This window comes from Barbus barbus (assembly GCF_936440315.1).
Source record: "Barbus barbus genome assembly, chromosome: 37".
Classification (NCBI taxonomy): domain Eukaryota; kingdom Metazoa; phylum Chordata; class Actinopteri; order Cypriniformes; family Cyprinidae; genus Barbus; species Barbus barbus.
Genome location: NC_136715.1, coordinates 1,342,501 through 1,362,764, shown reverse-complemented (window position 1 = coordinate 1,362,764; position 20,264 = coordinate 1,342,501). Strand labels below are relative to the sequence as shown.

At 34.6% G+C, this 20,264-nt stretch overlaps 1 pseudogene across 1 annotated transcript in view; it reads right to left on the bottom strand.

Moving 5' to 3' along the window:
- LOC306856596 (microtubule-associated protein 1 light chain 3 gamma-like) overlaps positions 1-20,264 on the bottom strand; it is a 43,152-nt pseudogene that overhangs the window by 10,865 nt on the left and 12,023 nt on the right. Inside the window, exon 5 of the transcript in view lies at positions 3,520-3,594. The product of the transcript in view is annotated as a microtubule-associated protein 1 light chain 3 gamma-like (transcript). The remainder of the gene's footprint in view (positions 1-3,519; positions 3,595-20,264) is intronic.

Below are 20,264 nucleotides of genomic sequence, written 5' to 3'. Positions count from 1 at the left end.
CGAGGAAACAGTGTTGATTTGTTCCATCTGTCTTATGCAAGTTTTGATTTATTTAAGCATGCTTTAGATATCAAACACATGAAACCTTACTAGACAGCATTTTAAGGCATCACATTAATTTATAGCATGAACATTACATGGACATGGCTTTCCTGTAGCTCAAATAGTAGAGCATGGTGCTAGCAACGCCAAGGTCATGGGTTCGATTCCCAGGGAAAGCAAGAGCTGATAAAATGAAAAAAAAAAAAACTGTAACTTGAATGCAATGTAAGTCGCTTTGGATAAAAGCGTCTGCTAAATGTTTAAATGTAAATGTAGACAGTTGCTGCCTATGTAGAGCATTACAGATCACTCATTCTGTTTGGGTTAAAACTGCTCAAACCAGTCAGGCTGGTCTTGTTTGCTGGTTTTAGAGGGGTTTATCAGGCTAGCATATCCTTAGGCTGGTTTACGTTTTGTTTTTGTTTTTGTTTTTTTTCCAGCAGAGTTCTTTTTTAAATGAGTTTTTGTATTATATAGTTTTTATTTTATTAGCTATTAATGTGCTATTTTCAGATTGATTGAAATTTCAGTATAGTTTCAGTTCATGAAAAAGGTTTTCATTTCTTTTTATTTTAGTATTATTGAGATACTATTATAGTTTATATATATATATATATATATATATATATATATATATATATAATTTTAGTTTCAGTTTTATTTAAATATAATAACCCTGATTGTGGATTCATCAAAACGTTTTATTTAGAATTATTTACTATCATATTATCATGCTATCAAACTATCATATTACTAATTATTATCATAGGATATTTCTCCCATTTCAGATGTCTAAAGTCATGTGAAGATTATGCTTGATTATGTTTACTTCTGTTAAATTGTGTCAGTTTATTACTGTGTTAGTTCCTTTTCAACCACTGTTTAAGTTTAGGGTTTTTTTTTTTGTTTAAGTCAGTAGTTTTCATCATAGCTGTTGTTTAGCTGAGAGTCAGTGTGATTTTGAGAGATTTATAGTGTTTTTGTGTGTCTGGGCCTCATGATCTGCATGTACCCTAAAATAGCTTCATTGAGTTCTTGTGCTGTACAGTGTGTTTGTCTCGAGGTCACCCTCAGTCGCTGTGTTTATAAAGCTGTAAGCCAGTAATTTTCCGAGATCCGCTCTGTGGGTTGATGGCAGCCAGGCAATGTAAACTCACACACACACACACACACACACACACTTGAGTCTTTAAAAGAGAGCCCTGTTCTCTCTCACACAATATCACCACAGCAACACCGCCACTCACGGCCTACATGTGACTGAACCAATCAGAACATCCGTATAAGGAAACGCCCCACTGTCCGGCTGAAACCATTGGTTAAAGCAATAGTTCACCCAAAACTGAAAATATGCTGAAAATGTGCTCACCCTCAGGTCATTCAAGATCAGGATGAGTTTGTTTCTTCATCAGGTTTGTAGAAATGTGTCTCTGCATCAATGGATGCTCTGCAGTGAATGGGTGCCGTCAGAATGAGAGTCCAAACAGCTGATAAATCATCTAAGATTAGGATGAGTTTGTAGAAATGTGTGACTGCATAAGTGTCTCAGCAATGGATGCTCTGCAGTGAATGGGTGCCGTCAGAATGAGAGTCCAAACAGCTGATAAAAACATCACAATAATCCACACCACTCCAGTCCATCAGTTAATATATTGTGAAACCAAATCAAACAAATGGATTTTGATGTGAGAGACAACAGGAGATGCACTTTTTCACTGGAGGAAGAGATATTATGGATTATGGACTCATATTTTAGACATTAAAAAGGTCTTAATGCTGGATTTGTCTCAGCTTTTGTCTTCTCCAGATGTTAACTGATGGGCTGGAGTGGTGTGGATTATTGCAATGTTTTTATCAGCTGTTTGGACTCTCATTCTGACGGCACCCATTCACTGCAGAGCATCCATTGCTGAGACACTGATGCAGAGACACATTTCTACAAACTCATCCTAATCTTAGATGATCTAAAGGTGAGCACATTTACAGCTGATTATTTCACAGTGAAGGTGAAAACATGATGTTTTTAACATGATTTGCTGTAGTTTTAGACAATATTAACTACTAGATGATATCGACACGCACTTGTGGAAAGACTATCAATGAAAGTTTCCAACTTCTATAGCACTTTTCCAAGTAGGAAATTCCAACTTGAATGGAAGTTGAATGGAAGGCATCATTTTACCATCCAGCGCTGTTATGAGAACTGTGTTTACCCCGGTACTTTCATCTGTTTCCATTCACCAGAAATACATCACATACGGCATCTAAATGACCCAACCACCTCTCCAAACCGGTTGACGTTCTTTATAGGCGAGTACAGAACCAGCCTGAGGTTTGAAATGTTTAAAATAGCACAGCCTGGCCGGTTTCTCTTTGATATTTCTTTGCACAGATCTCTTCCATGTGTTTGTGGCGTGCGTGTTGAGTTCTGAATAATCGCGGCTGAACATCGCACTCTCCTCTGAAACACATGGCACTCATTCCACTTGTTATTTTCCTCTGGAGTTGTTGTTTTTGTTGTGTTGAACAAAGTACAGTTAAGTGGGTAAGATATTCCCAGATTTCCAGAAAACGAGTTCGCAGTAGTGCCTCCACCCCAGTAATTACAGCTCGCTGGCTTGGCAGAAACCCGTCGGGGGTCATGAGGAATGTGAGTCAATCCCGAACGGCCTGAAGCAGAACAAACCAGGATTTGACCAACATAGAGACTTTTTTTTTTTTAAAAGAGAGTTGCCTGTGTCATTCCATACACTGTAAACCAGAGATGCCCAAACCAGGCCATGCCATGTCACAAAAGCAGGGGGGAAAGCATACAAATGAAGCAGAACAGTAATATATATATATAATTTTTGCATTGAAATAATTTAATATTTAAAAAAAAAAATCTAATTATTTTTTACAATTAATACATTTTAATACAATAAAGTTGAATATAATGCAACATGCACCTCTATTGTATTATATGTATATATTAGTGCTGTCAAATGATTAATTGCGATTAATCGCATCCAAAATAAAAGTTCTTTTTTACATAATATATGTATGTGTACTGTGTTTATTTATTATAAATACACATACAAAAACACATACAGTATATATTTAGAAAATATTTACATGTATATACATTTATATATTCATATTATTATATTGTATTTTATATATAAATATATTTAACATAAGCATAACATACTTTCTTAAATATATACAAGCCTGTGATTGAATTTATATATGCATAAGAAATATACACAGTACACACTCATAAATTATGTAAACAAAAACTTTTATTTTGGATGCGATTAATCACGATTAATCATTTGATAGCACTAGTTTATATATTTGTTCGTTCATAAATCAAGAAACTCAAAACTCAGTTTCAGACAAATACGTGTTTTAATGTCCAGGTTCCTCCTAAAATCACCCAACACACACAGATTGTCCTTTAGGAACCGGCCCGTTCTGCTCATAATCACGTCTCACCTGTAGATGAATGTGTTATAATCCATAAAGCCCGTCTGAGAGCTGCTGCTTAAGCTCCGGGGCTCATGGGTGGTCCTGGGTTTAAGACGAAAAAATAATTAGCAAAAACAAAGAGTTTTCTGTAAGCGTCAGAGAGAGAGAGAGATGCTGACTGGACCGTGTTATTTTAAGATCAGACAGTCAGTTTGCACAAATTCCTCTGAGAACAGGAAAGAAACGCTTGTTTAACTATCGCAGACTGATCCTAAAGAGCCATTTCAACATTGAGACTATAATTAAGAATAGCTGATTATAGTTTTACCTGCTTGCATTGTGTTGTTTGCTGCTCGTCTGTATTTAGACAGTTTGTAGCCTGACCTATGAAAAAAAAAATAATCGTAAAAAAACGGTAAAATGACTTGCAGCTACAGCTTCCAAACAAGAACCGTAAAATTACTGTAAAATATCTTAATTTAAATAAAGTGCAAAAACAATAATTTCCAGAAATTCTCAATACAGTTTTTACAAAAAAAATATATATTATTTTACAGATTTTTTCTTGTTTCAATTACGATATTTTTCTTTAATTTAAATAAAACTTGTGGTTTAAAATGTTAACGTTTTATCATTAACAAAATGTCATTGATTTGCCAAAATATAAAATCATTAAAAAAAGATGTGGAATGTTTTTTAAACCTTATTTAATTTTAAAATATTTAAAAATAATTAGATAATTTTATTATAAAAATATTTTACAAACACAAACACACATTATATTCTATATTCTTTGTGATTAAATAACTCCAGCGTCAAATATTCATATAACATTTTATTATGCAAATATTGCTAATTGTTTTGTTGCGTCTACTGCAGGTGTCTTCATTAACGAGAGTGTCGCTCGTCATCTGAGCACTGACATTCCTGCTGTCAGGAGATTCTGCTTAGTAACCCGTTGTCATGGTGGTGGTCCCGCGCTCTGATTGGACGAGAGGCAAGGCCTCAGGGACTCCAATGGTAATTGCATTTTTTCTCTTCCCAGACAGAAAGCAGAGCAGGAGGAAGATGTTGTGTAACTGACATGCTTTCATCTATCACACACCCACGCTCGCTCTCTCTTACCTTTGTTATAATAACAGAGAGAATGATGGAACACACAATACATCAACACACAGACAAAAATAGAAAGTTTAGAGAAGAAAAATGAATGAGAGAGACAAACGCATGTCTCCTGCAAAACCAGAACGCTTCCATTATAATCAGCACAGCAGTATGGTTGATTATAATGAGAGCGCTCTGGTTTGTTGTGTCCCATTGCTTTCCGTTTGGTTATGGTCGACCACACCAGCTACACTACTAGTTACGCACTAAACCGACCAATTATAATCAACAAAGCATGAAAACATGTGATATTGTTGCTTTTAATGGGAGTGTTTTTGTTTGAGGCATCCCTTTCTTGTGTAAGACCAGTGAGATTTTAAAGAAATTAATGCTTTTATTCAGCAAGGATGCATTAAATTGCTCAAAAGTGATAGGAGAGACATTTTTAATGTTACAAAATATTTCCATTTTAAATTTCAAATGAATGCAAATTGTGGGGTCAGTGAGATTTATGAAAAAAAAATGAATACTTTTATTCATCATTGATTAATTAAATTGCTCAAAAGTGACAGCAGAGACATTTTTGATGTTACAAAATATTTCAATTTCAAATAAATTTCAAATGAATGCAAATTTTGGAGGTCAGTGAGATTTTTTTTAAAAAAGAAATTAAAATTTTTATTCATCAAGGATGCATTAAATTAATCCAAAGTGGCATTAAAGACCTTTATAATGTTACAAAAGAAAATAACAAAATAACTGAAATATGAAATATGTTTTCAACACTGATAATAAACAGAAATGTTGTTTTGAGCAGCAAATCAGCATATTAGAATGATCATGTGACACTGAAGACTGGAGTAATGATGCTGAAAATACAGCTTTGATCACAGATATAGATTACATTTTAACATACAGTAGCCCTCCACTAATATTGCCACCCGTGGTAAATATGAGCAAAGGTGGCTGTGAAAATAAATCTGCATTGTTTATCCTTTTTATCTTTCATTCAAAAAAATCACAAAATTCCAACCTATCATTGAAGTGAAACAATTGAAATCTCATTGTGAAATAAATGCTTTCTCTAGTTCATGTTGGCCACAATTATTGGCACCCAATTATTGCAACGTCCTTTTCCCGAGATAACAGCTCTGAGTTTTCTCCTGTAATGCCTGATGAGGTTAGAGAACACCTGACAAGAGACCAGAGACCATTCCTTCATCCAGAATCACTCCAGATGCTTCAGATTCCCAGCTCCATGACGGTGCTTCTTCTCTTCAGTTCACCTCACTCATTTTCTACAGGGTTCAGGTCAGAGGACTGGAATGGCCAGCAGAAGCTTGGTTTTGTGCTCAGTGACCCATTTTTGTGTTGTTTTTGAGGTTTGTGTTTGGATTATTGTACGGTTGGAAGATCCAAACATGGCCCATTATAAGATTTCTAACAGAGTCAGGCACTTATTGATTTTTTATCTGTTGGTATTTGATAGAATCCATGATGCCATGTGTCTAAACAAGATGTCCAGGACCTCCAGCAGAAATATAGGCCCACAACATCACAAATACAGCAGTATATTTCATTTACACATGGGGTACTTTTTATCCCTGTGTTCACCAAACCCATCTTGAGTGTTTTCTGCTAAAAAGCTCATTTTTTAGTTTCATCTGACCATAGAAGCCAGTCCCATCTGAAGATCCAGTCCTGTCTGATAACTGAATATGCTGGAGATTGTTTTTGGATGAGCTAGGAGAATTGTTCTTGAAACCCTCCCAAACAACATGTGCTGATGTAGGGGCTGTTTGACAATGTTTTTAAGTTTTCTGACCCAGAGACTCAACTATTTTCTGCAATTCTCCAGCTGTGGTCCTTGAAGAGTCTTTAGCCACTCAAACTCTCCTTCTCACCGTGCATTAGGACGATATAGACACACGTCCTCTTCCAGGCAGATTCACAACATTTTATGTTGATTGGAAATTCTTAATTATTGCCCTGATGGTGGAAATGGGAATTTTCACTGCTCTAGCTCTTTTCTTAAAGCCACTTCACTAATTTGTGAAGCTCAATTATCTTTTGCTGCACATCAGAAATATATTCTATGGTATAATATACTTTACAAAATATTTTCTCAATGTGATTGATGATTAAGGGAATTTGGCCTTTGTGTTCCTCATTTATATATTTCGGTGAAACAGGAAGCCATGGCTGGACAATTTCATGTTCATAATCACGCTGGTATGCTAAAAAATGTAAATATGAATGGCAATATACTTAAGAGATATTTTACTCATAAGAATTTCTGGGGGTGCCAATAATTGTGGCCAACATTCATTGGAGAAAAACATTTATTTCATCATGAGATTTTCTCCCCACTTTCAATTATTTACTTCAATGATAGGTTAGAATTTTGTGAATTTTTTGAGTGAAAGATCAAAAGGATAAACAATGCAGATCTATTTTCACAGCCGCCTTTGCTCATATTTATCAAGGGTGCCAACATTAGTGGCGGGCACTGTATATTCACATAGAAAACAGCTGTTTTGAATAATAATAATTTTTCACAATATTTACTGTATTTTTGATCAAATAAATGCAGCCTTGGTGACTTCTTTCAGAAACATTGCTAATCCAGCCACACTTGATGACATTGAGTTGCCATTGCAGCAGATTTTGTAAAGCCATGCCATCACAGGGTTAAATTGAGAGCAGGGGTCGCTCGTCACTTATTGAAGCCAGATGTGTCCAAAAAAACTAATTTCCCTTCCTTCTCTTCATGTATTTCTAGAAACAACAACCTATAATGCATATGCATCGTGTGCAGAAATCATAATGCATCATGTCTGAACAAGGCATTTGTGTCAAGGCATTCTCAGTGATGTGTGAACCATGAACTACACAGCAATTACACTACAGTAGCAGTGTTTTCATTCACGCACTTCTCTAAGAAATCATATACACTGCACAGTTCCTGCGCTCCTTCACTTGAAAGGGAATGTCGTTGCTGCTAAATATTGTCTGTTTTGGCCCTGAACTCATCCGTCGAGACAGCAGCTCTCTATGTGGCTGCTTTTTCAGTCAGTAATGGCTCAGTTTGGGGTTTTTGGCTTTTGTGCGCTCTCCAATTCCTCATCGTTTGGAACGTAACAAAACAGGAGAGATCCTGTAACTGGAGAAACGCGAGTATCCGCTCGACTCATTCAAGCTCGCCGGCCAAATGAGAAACAAATGTTTCTTGTCAGACGCTATTGGCCGGGATCCCTGGACCCACAAACGTCCCAGAATGCACTGCGACAGCACAAAGGGAGTTGGAGAGCTGTTCCGTTCACAACGTATCGGATGGCCCTTTGTGTCTTATCGTTTTGGGTTCATCTCGCTTGGTGTGGACTGCAGCCAAGATGGACACAAGAGGGGAAATAATTATTAGTAAAAATGGCATCAACACATAAAATTCATCAATCAAAGAGCTGATTTTGAGATTTATACAGTATATGTGTATGATGAAGAAACCTCATATATACACACTACTGTTTCAGAAAGAAGTCTCATCTGCTCATCAGGGCTGCATTTATTTGATCAAAAATACAGTAAAAATTGTGACAAAATATTATTATTTAAAACAGCTGTTTTCTTTGTGAATATCTTTTAAACTGTCATTTATTTCTGTATTTTCAGCATCATTACTCCAGTCTTCAGTGTCACATGATCTTCAGAAATCATACTAATATACTGATTTACTGATCAACAAATATTTCTGATTATTATTAATGTTGAAAACAGTTCATTATTTGTTATTTTTCAGGATTCTTTGATGTATGAAAAGTTCAAAAGAGCAGCATTTATTTGAAATATAAATTATTAGTGAAATTATAAATGACTTCACTGTCACTCTTGATCAGTTTAATGTGTCTTTGACGAATAAAAGTAATAATTTCTTTCAAAAAATAAAAACAACTCACTAAGCCCAAACTTTTGAATCGTATAATTGTTCCATGAATGAGTTCTCATTGTATTAGTGTGATGGAAACAGAAAATAAATCAAATGAATAACAATACTAATCATCTTGTAGACAAATAAACTTCATAAAAATACAATGTAAAAATGCAGGGGTTTTTTTTTCCTGACTCTTTGCTGTTTTTCAAAGTATTGATTTTTTTGGCAAATTGCATGGAAACCAATGGAGCTCAAACACCATCGTAGTCACTAATATTTATACAGCCTTTCCAAAACACATATCTATGTCAAAACTCAAGTTTACATTCATGACCCTAAATGAAAAAAGGTCACAAAATAAGAATAGGAAACAGTGTTTCAAGAATAATTTTTTTTTTTTTTTAAATGGTAACATTTTATTTTAAAGTGCCCTTGTTACATGTACTTACTATTATAATAACAATTAATTATGCATAATTACATGCAAGTAACCCTAAACCAAACCTAGTTAATTGTAGTTAATGTAGTTAATTAATATTACCCAGTACTTAAATACATAATTACAGTGTAACAAGGACACCTTAAAATAAAGTGTAACCAAAAAAATAATACTAATCATCTAGGCGCTTAAACCTCATAAAAATAGCAGCAATGCAAGAATCCAGAGCAAATTCACTCCTCCTTCGACACAGTAATTCAGATTAGTTGTGACTGACAGCACAATCGATTCATTTAGAGCGTCTTAGAGACGACTGAGATTAAATCCGATTAGTATGGCTCCAGGTACGGTCAGGAATGAGCAGAATAAGGCCAGAGGTCGCAGGGTCACTGGGTCAGCGGTTAACTGCTGTGTGTCCAGAAATAATCAGTTCTGTTCAATGCACCTTTGCTTTTCAGTGCACTAAACAGTATGAGGTCATGAAACGGCTGGAATGGGGAGTGACATAATGCGCTTCGCCTGCCCGAGGTTGGTTTGCTCATAGTTTTTTATTTTCATAGTATTGGTAAATCTCCTGTGTTCTCCGTAGGATCCTCTTTTCTTGGAGAAAGAGTTTTCCTGGAAGCAGCCGATGGCTGATGGTGATGCGGCAGGAGTTTATTGATTTTCCGTGCCCGAGGCCTTTCCATTAGCTAAGATTACCTAGCAAGACATGACCTTTCATGCATGGATTCTGTCATTCAATATTGAGATGTCAGATAGAGAGCTGGTTCTTCTACGTTTAAATCAGGAGTAATCCATCAGAGCACAAACGTGGTCAGCCGTTGTGTTCTCATAGACCGTTTGTGTTGTCCCATTGGTTTCCATGCAGTTTACCAAAGAGTCATGTAAACCTCTATTGTAGCTTGTCAGAGACACGACAAAAAATATGAGATATTATGAACTTCTGCAAATTAAAAGTTAAAGGCAACCAGCTTCAGCTGATTTTTGAGTCTTCTCAACGTATTTTTTAGGAGATTTTTGAGTTTTCGCAACTTTTTGTTTTATAAACTCAAACTCAAAAATCTGCTGAAGCTGGTTGCCTTGAACTTTTAAGTTTGTTCAACTTTTTATTTTTATTTTTTTTACAGTGCTGTAAAAATCTAAAAGTTGAGAGAACTTAAACGTTTAAGGCAACCATCTGTAGCAGATTTTTGAGTTTTCTTCTTTGAAGCTGGTTGCCTTAAACTTTTAAGGTTGCTCAACTTTTTTTTTTTACAGTGTAGCCATTCATCGCTATCTCACAACCAATTCGTACGATTTTGTACGATTTGTCTAAACCCCAGTGACAGGTAGGTTTAGGGGTGGGGTTAGGTGTAGGTCATTCATACAAATTCATACGGATTGTGTAACTTGTAAAATACGTACGATTTAGCAAAAATCATATGAATTTGTACGAATTAGCCACCTCGTAAAATATGTACGAATTGCCTTGAGATCGGGCCGAGCCATTGCATTTTTGTTGTATCTGAGTCTCCAACCTTTGTTAGGGTTACTGTAAATTTGTTTCTCACACTGATTTTCAATGCTGCAACAGACTAGCAATTGAGATCCAAAAACATCCTTTCACAGAGTTTTTGTCTGTGAAATGGCAAATTCTCCCTATTAGAGCGTTAAGACGGGTCTTAAATTTTGAGTCAACTTAGAGTCTTAAATTTCATATATTCTCATGTATTTCATATTTTAGTTAATGAGAAGCTACAACAAAGACTTGTTTTTCAAAAGATTGATTTTTGGCGAATTGCATGGAAACCAATGGAGCTCAATTTGACCTACATCACCAGTGAAGTCACTCAGATTTGCCTTTCTAAAACACATTTGTCTGTCCAAACCTAGGGTCACATTCATGACCCTAAATGAGGAAAAGTCACAAAATTGCAAGAAGAAATAAACAGTTTAACCAGCATTTTAAGTAATTTGTTTTATTTGTTACATTGTTTGTTCATTTATGAACACAAGTGTAGTCACTCAAATTTGCATTTCTAAAATACATTTGTCTGTCAAAACCTAGAGTCATATTCATGACCCTAAATGAGAAAAGTCACAAAATTTCAAGAAAAAATAAATAGTTCAACGAGTGTTTCAAGCAGTTTAAAAATGGCAGGTCAATCGCACCACAATAAAAATGAATATTGGCGTCCACACAGCAGGACATGGATTTCATCTGGAGGTATACACTCACCTAAAGGATTATTAGGAACACCATACTAATACTGTGTTTGACCCCCTTTCTCCTTCAGAACTGCCTTAATTCTACGTGGCATTGATTCAACAAGGTGCTGAAAGCATTCTTTAGAAATGTTGGCCCATATTGATAGGATAGCATCTTGCAGTTGATGGAGATTTGTGGGATGCACATCCAGGGCACGAAGCTCCCGTTCCACCACATCCCAAAGATGCTCTATTGGGTTGAGATCTGGTGACTGTGGGGGCCATTTTAGTAAAGTGAACTCATTATGTTCAAGAAACCAGTTTGAAATGATTCGAGCTTTGTGACATGGTGCATTATCCTGCTGGAAGTAGCCATCAGAGGATGGGTACATGGTGTTCATAAAGGGATGGACATGGTCAGAAACAATGCTCAGGTAGGCCGTGGCATTTAAACGATGCCCAATTGGCACTAAGGGGCCTAAAGTGTGCCAAGAAAACATCCCCCACACCATTACACCACCACCACCAGCCTGCACAGTGGTAACAAGGCATGATGGATCAATGTTCTCATTCTGTTTACGCCAAATTCTGACTCTACCATCTGAATGTCTCAACAGAAATCGAGACTCATCAGACCAGGCAACATTTTTCCAGTCTTCAACCGTCCAATTTTGGTGAGCTCGTGCAAATTGTAGCCTCTTTTTCCTATTTGTAGTGGAGATGAGTGGTACCCGGTGGGGTCTTCTGCTGTTGTAGCCCATCCGCCTCAAGGTTGTGCGTGTTGTGGCTTCACAAATGCTTTGCTGCATACTTCGGTTGTAACGAGTGGTTATTTCAGTCAAAGTTGCTCTTCTATCAGCTTGAATCAGTCGGCCCATTCTCCTCTGACCTCTAGCATCAACAAGGCATTTTCGCCCACAGGACTGCTGCATACTGGATGTTTTTCCCTTTTCACACCATTCTTTGTAAACCCTAGAAATGGTTGTGCGTGAAAATCCCAGTAACTGAGCAGATTGTGAAATACTCAGACCGGCCCGTCTGGCACCAACAACCATGCCACGCTCAAAATTGCTTAAATCACATTTCTTTCCCATTCTGACATTCAGTTTGGAGTTCAGGAGATTGTCTTGACCAGGACCACACCCCTAAATGCATTGAAGCAACTGCCATGTGATTGGTTGATTAGATAATTGCATTAATGAGAAATTGAACAGGTGTTCCTAATAATCCTTTAGGTGAGTGTATATCATATGTAAACACACAGGGGTGTAATATAAGGGTTTGATTGGGTTTGCTGTAATCCTCGTTCTGTCTCTCTCTCAGCTCAGGGATCCAGCTTGCATGCAGGAGAGCGATTACAGTCGGATCTATGTTGTGGTCTGTTGAACAGACTGACCCTTCATGCACTTACAGTTACCATTAATGGAAAGTAGAGCATTCGACCAGCCCACAGTGAGTAACCAGCCCTTTCTCTAACCTCCCCAATGAAGTCTCCAAATCCTACAGAGTCGCCTTCCTTGACAGAACTTTAAGGCATTAAAGTGTTGTATTTTATTCTTTACAACAAAGGCAGTTCAATACTGAAAGAATTGCTTAAAAACAATTATCTCTCAGAAATTGCTAGTAAATATGACCAATAATGACAAAGAAACAGCAAGTAACAGTGAAGTGCTAAAGTAAAAAGACATATATAATATATATATTATTATTATTTATTATTTATTTTTTTACTTCAATAATATTTGGTTTATTTACAAAATTAGATTTATTTATTTTTTGCAGTGCATACTGTTGCACCAAGCTCATCCTCTAAAACAAGACACGTTGATATAAATATTGCATTTAGTACTGAAAATGATTTATTAAAAATGGTTGAATCTAATTTAAAAATTGCAATGTTAACCATCAACAATCAAGCCTTTGCTTCATATGAGACACTAATCATTTACATATTTTATATGCTATAGTGTTGTTATTGCAATCTGACAATTTGATAATTCACAAATGCATGAAATCAAGCTTATGCATCTAGTCTTTGCATTCATGGAGTGTGTGTTTTGGACCTTCGAAGGCATCTTTATGTATGTTGGCAGCTCACGTGTTTTTGAACACAGTTTGAATGTTTGTTTGAGAACAGCTGAAAAAGTCGAACTAAAGATCAAATGTTCTCTGCTTTGTGTGAAGAACTGGAAGCCTGTCAAAAATAACCTCTTACACAATCAGGAGAGACAGAGGCCTGTCGGGGCGAGTGTGTGTGTGTGTGTGTGGTTTAAAGCTTAGAGGGATTTAAGGAAAGTGTGTTTTCAGGAAATTGTAAGTTTATGGTTCCCCCTCCCTCTCTCTGTAGGTATTTGAGTTGTGAGCTGATGTTGGGCCAGACATGTGCCTCTCCTGCCCAAAGACACACTTCATCACATTCCCAGAGCTTCTGTTTTCTGCTGCAACCACACAAACTTACAGCATCACTCTTAATAGCGTATTTAAATCATAGATTTAAGTTATTTTTATACTTGATTAGTCTAATGTGAAAATTTTACAATTTAGTTTTTAGTTTTGGTGTATTTAACTGTTGCGCACATGCATTTCATGCAGCTGGAGTTATGACAGCATATCACATTTAATTAATTATTTATACATTTATTTATACATTTGTTCATATACAGTTGTTACATTTTGTTTTGTTTGTTCATTTATTTTAATACATTTGTATTGTTTGTTACATTATTGATTTATTATTTATTTTAATGTATTTATTAATATATTTGTTAATACATTTGTTACATTTTATTTCTTTATATTAATGTTTATTTATTTATTAATTACATTCATTAAATTTCATTTATTATTTTATTTATTTGTGTTAAAGGGGTCATATGATTATTTTTTAAAGATCATTATTTTGTGTATTTGGTGTAATAGAATATCTTGACATGCTTTAATGTTCAAAAAAGACATTATTTTTCAAATATTCTACAATATTGTAGTTCCTCTATGCCCCGCCTCTCTCAAACATGTCGTTTTCTACAAAGCCCCTCCTTCCAACAAGTGCAGTCTGCTCTGATTGGCCAACTGATCCAGTGCATTGTGATTAGCCGAACACCACAAGTACGCGTTTCAGCTTTCAACTTAGTTTTATCAGTTCAAGAGCGAAAGGGGAACAGAGTCACATGACAGGCACAGTGATGATGCTCGTATGTATTTGCACACAAGGCGCAGTTAAGACGATTTCTGACGGGCTGTACACTCCACTGTGATGTGACCCTGTTCCCCTCACACACACACACCCACTCACACACATGACGCGTTACACGCAAAACTCCACATTTGAACAGTCAATAGCAAATACTTAAACTAATAACAAAACATACTTACAGTCCCTGATTCAGAAGCATCAGATTGTCATAGCAAAGTCAGAATTGAGCCTCTTTTTTTTAGAAATAGCCTTTATGCACAGCCTGCCTTGTACTCTCCTAGGTTCACGAAACTGTCGTCCATAAAATGCGTTGCACAAATTTGGGTTGAGCTGTTCTGTTGTAAACAAATCTTAATCAATGATTCCTAATTGCATCTACTTTCAGAAGGCCTGCATGGCTGCATCAACACTACTGCGGTTACTGAAGCCATACCTTCTTTCTTTGCGTGAACATTTGGGCGGCATTATGCAAATATTTCCACATTGTGATGTAAACATGTGGGGGTGTGTTTGAACGAGCCGTTTTAGGGAGGAGTGGACGAGTCTTAACTTTTATAAAGAATATCTCTTTGGTTTTGAGACTTTAGTCTTTGCAACTTTAGGGATCTCATGCACGAACAGCTTGTAACACTCTAAAGAGAAAGGAAAACTTGAAATCACATCATATGACCCCTTAAATAAATTTGTTACATTTATTTAAAGATGAAGGAGATCCGCACTCATCCAAAAGGCTCAAAAGGCTTATATCATTTATTATTCTGAGGTCACCTTATATTATTGGCCTATACTGGACTTTTGAACGAGTGTTTGGCTCTACAATTAATTCTTTAATTACAAGTGTTTGTAAGTTAGTTTGCTTCAAAAAGCTGCCAAAACTCAATATATGCATTTAAAATTGAAATTATATATATATATATATATATATATATGCATTAAAAGGGTGAAATAATGAATGAAATCTATGAAATAATTCATGTAATTAAATGTTGATTTTGTTACATTTTATTTATGTTAATAAATTTGTTACATTTTATTTAACACTGATGTTAATATATTGTACTGTTGACAAAACTAACTCTATATATGGACTTATAAATGCATATATTTAAATAATAAATAAATGCATTTCAAATATATATATATACATACATTTCATTCTATAAGCACTTCAGAAATAACTTGCAGCTGACGTTACTCAGTGTTACAAAGTTGACAAAACTAACCCTAAACGCATTTCAAAATCATAATATATGCATTAAAAAGGTGAAATAATTTAATAATAGTGTTTAAAAGTTAAAAAAATAAATGCATTTAAAATGTATATGTATAATATACACATTTAAAAGATGTTAAATAAGGAGTGCAGTTCAAGAAATAATGTGTTTATTTTCTTTGTATAATCGCTTCAGCTGAGGTCACCGAGCTCTCTCGTTTTTTAACTGTATATATATATATGCATTTAACGTTAAAATCAGTGAAATGAAGAGAAATAACGTGTTGAGGTGTAAATCAATGCAGCAGATGGTAGTTTAATAGCGTTATATGTCGAGGTAAAATCAGGACAGCACAGAACAGATGTGTGTTTGTTTGTTTGAGCTTGTGTTTGTGTTCACATCTGCAGCTCTGTGTGCGTGTGCAAGTTTTCCTGCATTTCTGTTTGTGTTCGGCTCGGTTTGTTTGTGTGGGTGAGAGATCCGACCCGAACTGCTGCGTTTCATTTCCCGCGCATGCGCAATCATAGAATCATTGATGCTGTATCCGCCTGAGAGCGGATACAGTTTCACCGGGCATCACGGGAGTCTCTCTCTGCTTCGACTGATTCAATTAAACACTGTAAATAATTGAAGCGATGGTGAAACAGAAGCATGGCCTGATGGGATGCGCATGACATCATCGGTTAAAGCGATGGAAACGGATACTGTGAGCAGAGACTGAAGCTCCTGTGTCCTCTCCTCTAAAAACACAATACATCCCACATCTGATTGCTTGACCCGGACTGTGAACAGGTTCAACCGTGATGATAAAATATCAAGCTCACAGAAATTAAACAAATCCTGGTCTGAGCTCAGAACCGAGAATTAAGAATTCGAGAATTAAATCTGGTTTCTTAATACATGTTCTGGTCTTATTTTGACCGTCTGTGTATATTTTTCTTAAGAAAACAATGTTCATAAGTGTGGGTTTGATGGCCATACAGTTTGTTTTTTGTTTAAGAAAATCTAGTTATTTTTATAAAAAATAATTATAAAATAGTAGTAGTAGTAGTAGTATAGTAATAATATTAATAATAATAATTGTTATTATTATAGCATTATCATATAATTGTGATGCTTATTATTATATTATTATAATAAGAATTGTGATAAACCCAGAATTGCGAGATAAAAACTCTGTGAATTGTGATGTAAACTCACAATTACTGTCAGGATTGTGGACCTGTCTGTGTGTGTTTTACTCCCTGTGACCCAGTTTCTCCCTCATGTTGATTGTGTTTCATTTGATTCCAGGTGTCTCTCCTTAGTTCCTTGATTGTCCTGTCTTTAAAAGCCCCAGTCCATTCAATTAGTGTTTGTCTGTTCTGGAATGTCTTCCCTGCCTGTGCTCTATGTTACCCTGTTTGATATTAAAGACTCTCGTTTTGTGAATTCCTCGTCTCCGTGCTTCCTTGTGAAACGTGACAATTACAAGATATAAACTCAATATTACAAGATATAAACTTAGAATTATGAGATATAAACTCAATATTGCAAAATATAAACTTAGAATTGTGAGATATAAACTCAGAATTACAAGATATAAACAGAATTATGAGATATTCAGATTTATGAGATATAAACTCAGAAGTACAAGATATAAACTCAGGATTACAAGATATAAACTTAGAATTGTGAGATTTAAACTCAGAATTACAAATTATAAACAGAATTATGAGATATTCAGATTTATGAGATATAAACTCAGAAGTACAAGATATAAACTCAGGATTACAAGTTATAAACAGAATTATGAGATATAAACTCAGGATTACAAGATATAAACTTAGAATTGTGAGATTTAAACTCAGAATTACAAGTTATAAACTCAGGATTACAAGATGTAAACTTAGAATTGTGAGATTTAAACTCAGAATTACACGTTATAAACAGAATTATGAGATATTCAGATTTATGAGATATAAACTCAGAAGTACAAGATATAAACTCAGGATTACAAGTTAGAAACAGAATTATGAGATATAAACTCAGGATTACAAGATATAAACTTAGAATTGTGAGATTTAAACTCAGAATTACAAGTTATAAACTCAGGATTACAATATGTAAATTTAGAATTGTGAGATTTAAACTCAGAATTACAAATTATAAACAGAATTATGAGATATTCAGATTTATGAGATATAAACTCAGAAGTACAAGATATAAACTCAGGATTACAAATTATAAACAGAATTATGAGATATAAACTCAGGATTACAAGATATAAACTTAGAATTGTGAGATTTAAACTCAGAATTACAAGTTATAAACTCAGGATTACAAGATGTAAACTTAGAATTGTGAGATTTAAACTCAGAATTACACGTTATAAACAGAATTATGAGATATTCAGATTTATGAGATATAAACTCAGAAGTACAAGATATAAACTCAGGATTACAAGTTATAAACAGAATTATGAGATATAAACTCAGGATTACAAGATATAAACTCAGAATTACAAGTTATAAACTTAGAATTGTGAGATTTAAACTCAGAATTACAAGTTATAAACAGAATTATGAGATATTCAGACTTATGAGATATAAACTCAGAAGTACAAGATATAAATTTAGAATTGTGAGATTTAAACTCAGAATTACAAGTTATAAACTCAGGATTACAAGATATAAACTCAGAATTATGAGATATAAACTCAGGATTACAAGATATAAATTTAGAATTGTGAGATTTAAACTCAGAATTACAAGTTATAAACTCAGGATTACAAGATATAAACTCAGAATTATGAGATATAAACTCAGAATTACAAGATATAAACTTAGAATTGTGAGATTTAAACTCAGAATTACAAGTTATAAACAGAATTATGAGATATAAACTCAGGATTACAAGATATAAACTCAGAATTACAAGATATAAACTTAGAATTGTGAGATATAAACTCAGAATTACATGATATAAACAGAATTATGATATGTAAACTCAGAAGTACAACATATAAACTCAGAATTAAGAAATATAAACAGAATTATTAGATATAAACTCAGAAGTACAAGATATAAACTCAGAATTACGAGATATAAACAGAATTATGAGATATAAACTCAGAAGTACATGATATAAAATCAGAATAACGAGATATAAATTCAGAAGATATAATGTTTATGAGATATAAACAGAATTATGAGATATAAACAGAATTATAAGATATAAACTTTGAATTGTGAGATATAAACAGAATTACAAGATATAAACAGAATTACAAGATATAAACTCAGAATTGTGAGAAAGTAAGAATTCTGAGTTTGCATTTTGCATTTCTCGGAAATAAAAAAAAACCCTCCAAATTATCAGATGAAAAGTTGCAATTAGCCTTTTTATTGTTTTATTCTGTGGCAGAAACAGGCTTCAGTAGGTCTGGGTTGATGATTTTGACAGGCTTTAGTAGGTATGGTTATGATTTTTATTTGTTGCTGACAGCTCAAGGACGCAGCGGCTTCGACACAACCGGTGAAGGTTGCAATGCTCATGACTTCCACACACCTCTGATTGTGTGATGCTCTGCTGAGAGTGTCTGGACCGTTCACGCCTCAGAAATCACTCGGGTTTCCTTCATCTTCTGTCTGACCTCGTTTTCTTCCCCATGACTTTGTTATCCTTTATTTTTCTTTCTCTCTTGTTCACATGATCTCAATAAAGGAGGTCAGGGGTCAGAGGTCAGACGTGGCATTCCAGAGCATCACAGCCTCGGAAACTACTCTGAACTCATTAAAGGTGGAAATATCTTTATAAATATAATTCAGTTCTGCAGTCAGACTCAGAGGAGTATTTATAGAGCAATGAGCATCGTAATTAGGGTGACAATATTAAATTAAGTTCATCAATTTTATAAGTTACATATAAAAGTTAATATTTATAAAAAAAAAAAATTTTAAAAAAATAAAAATATACAGTGGTGGCCAAAATGATTAGATCTATGATTAGAATATTTTCACCAGGTAAGAAATGGTTTTAAGTCAGTTATTTCTATCTTCCGCTGGAGTGTGTTGGTAGGAAACATTCATTTAGCCATTAATAGTAATAATCCAGTGAGATGTTTGAGATCTGATCTGATCATCATCAGTCTGTCTGGAATAACATCTAGAAACAGAACAACCTGAGACTAAATCCAGAAGAACTGTGTCTCCAAGACGCTTCAAGAAACCTCCTGCAAAGCTCCTGAGAAACTCTGCTCAAGTGCACCGAGGACAAAAGCTGCTTTAAACACAACGGATGCTCACAACAAATGTTGATTTCATTTAGTTCATAGAAGTTAATTGATAAAGAAAATCTATTTATGACATTATATTTGACAGCATCCTCATTTTACAGCATTTCTACACAAGTGTCTAAAACTTTTAACAGTACCACCACTGTATACACTATTTATTATAATATATAAAATAAATATGAAATATTTATATTACTTATCGTGAAAATAAATGAATAAATGTGTATATACTACATATTTAATATTTGTTTATATATAGTAAAATTCTCAGTTAATTTTTACTGTATATATGTGCAAAAACGTTTTTGCACACAAGTTATTTATATCAATATAACAGCTATACATAAAAGTAATTTTTTATAGAAAATAAAAAATATATATTATAACTATTGTGCAGCATCCACTTTCTCCTCTGTAAATGCTGGCCA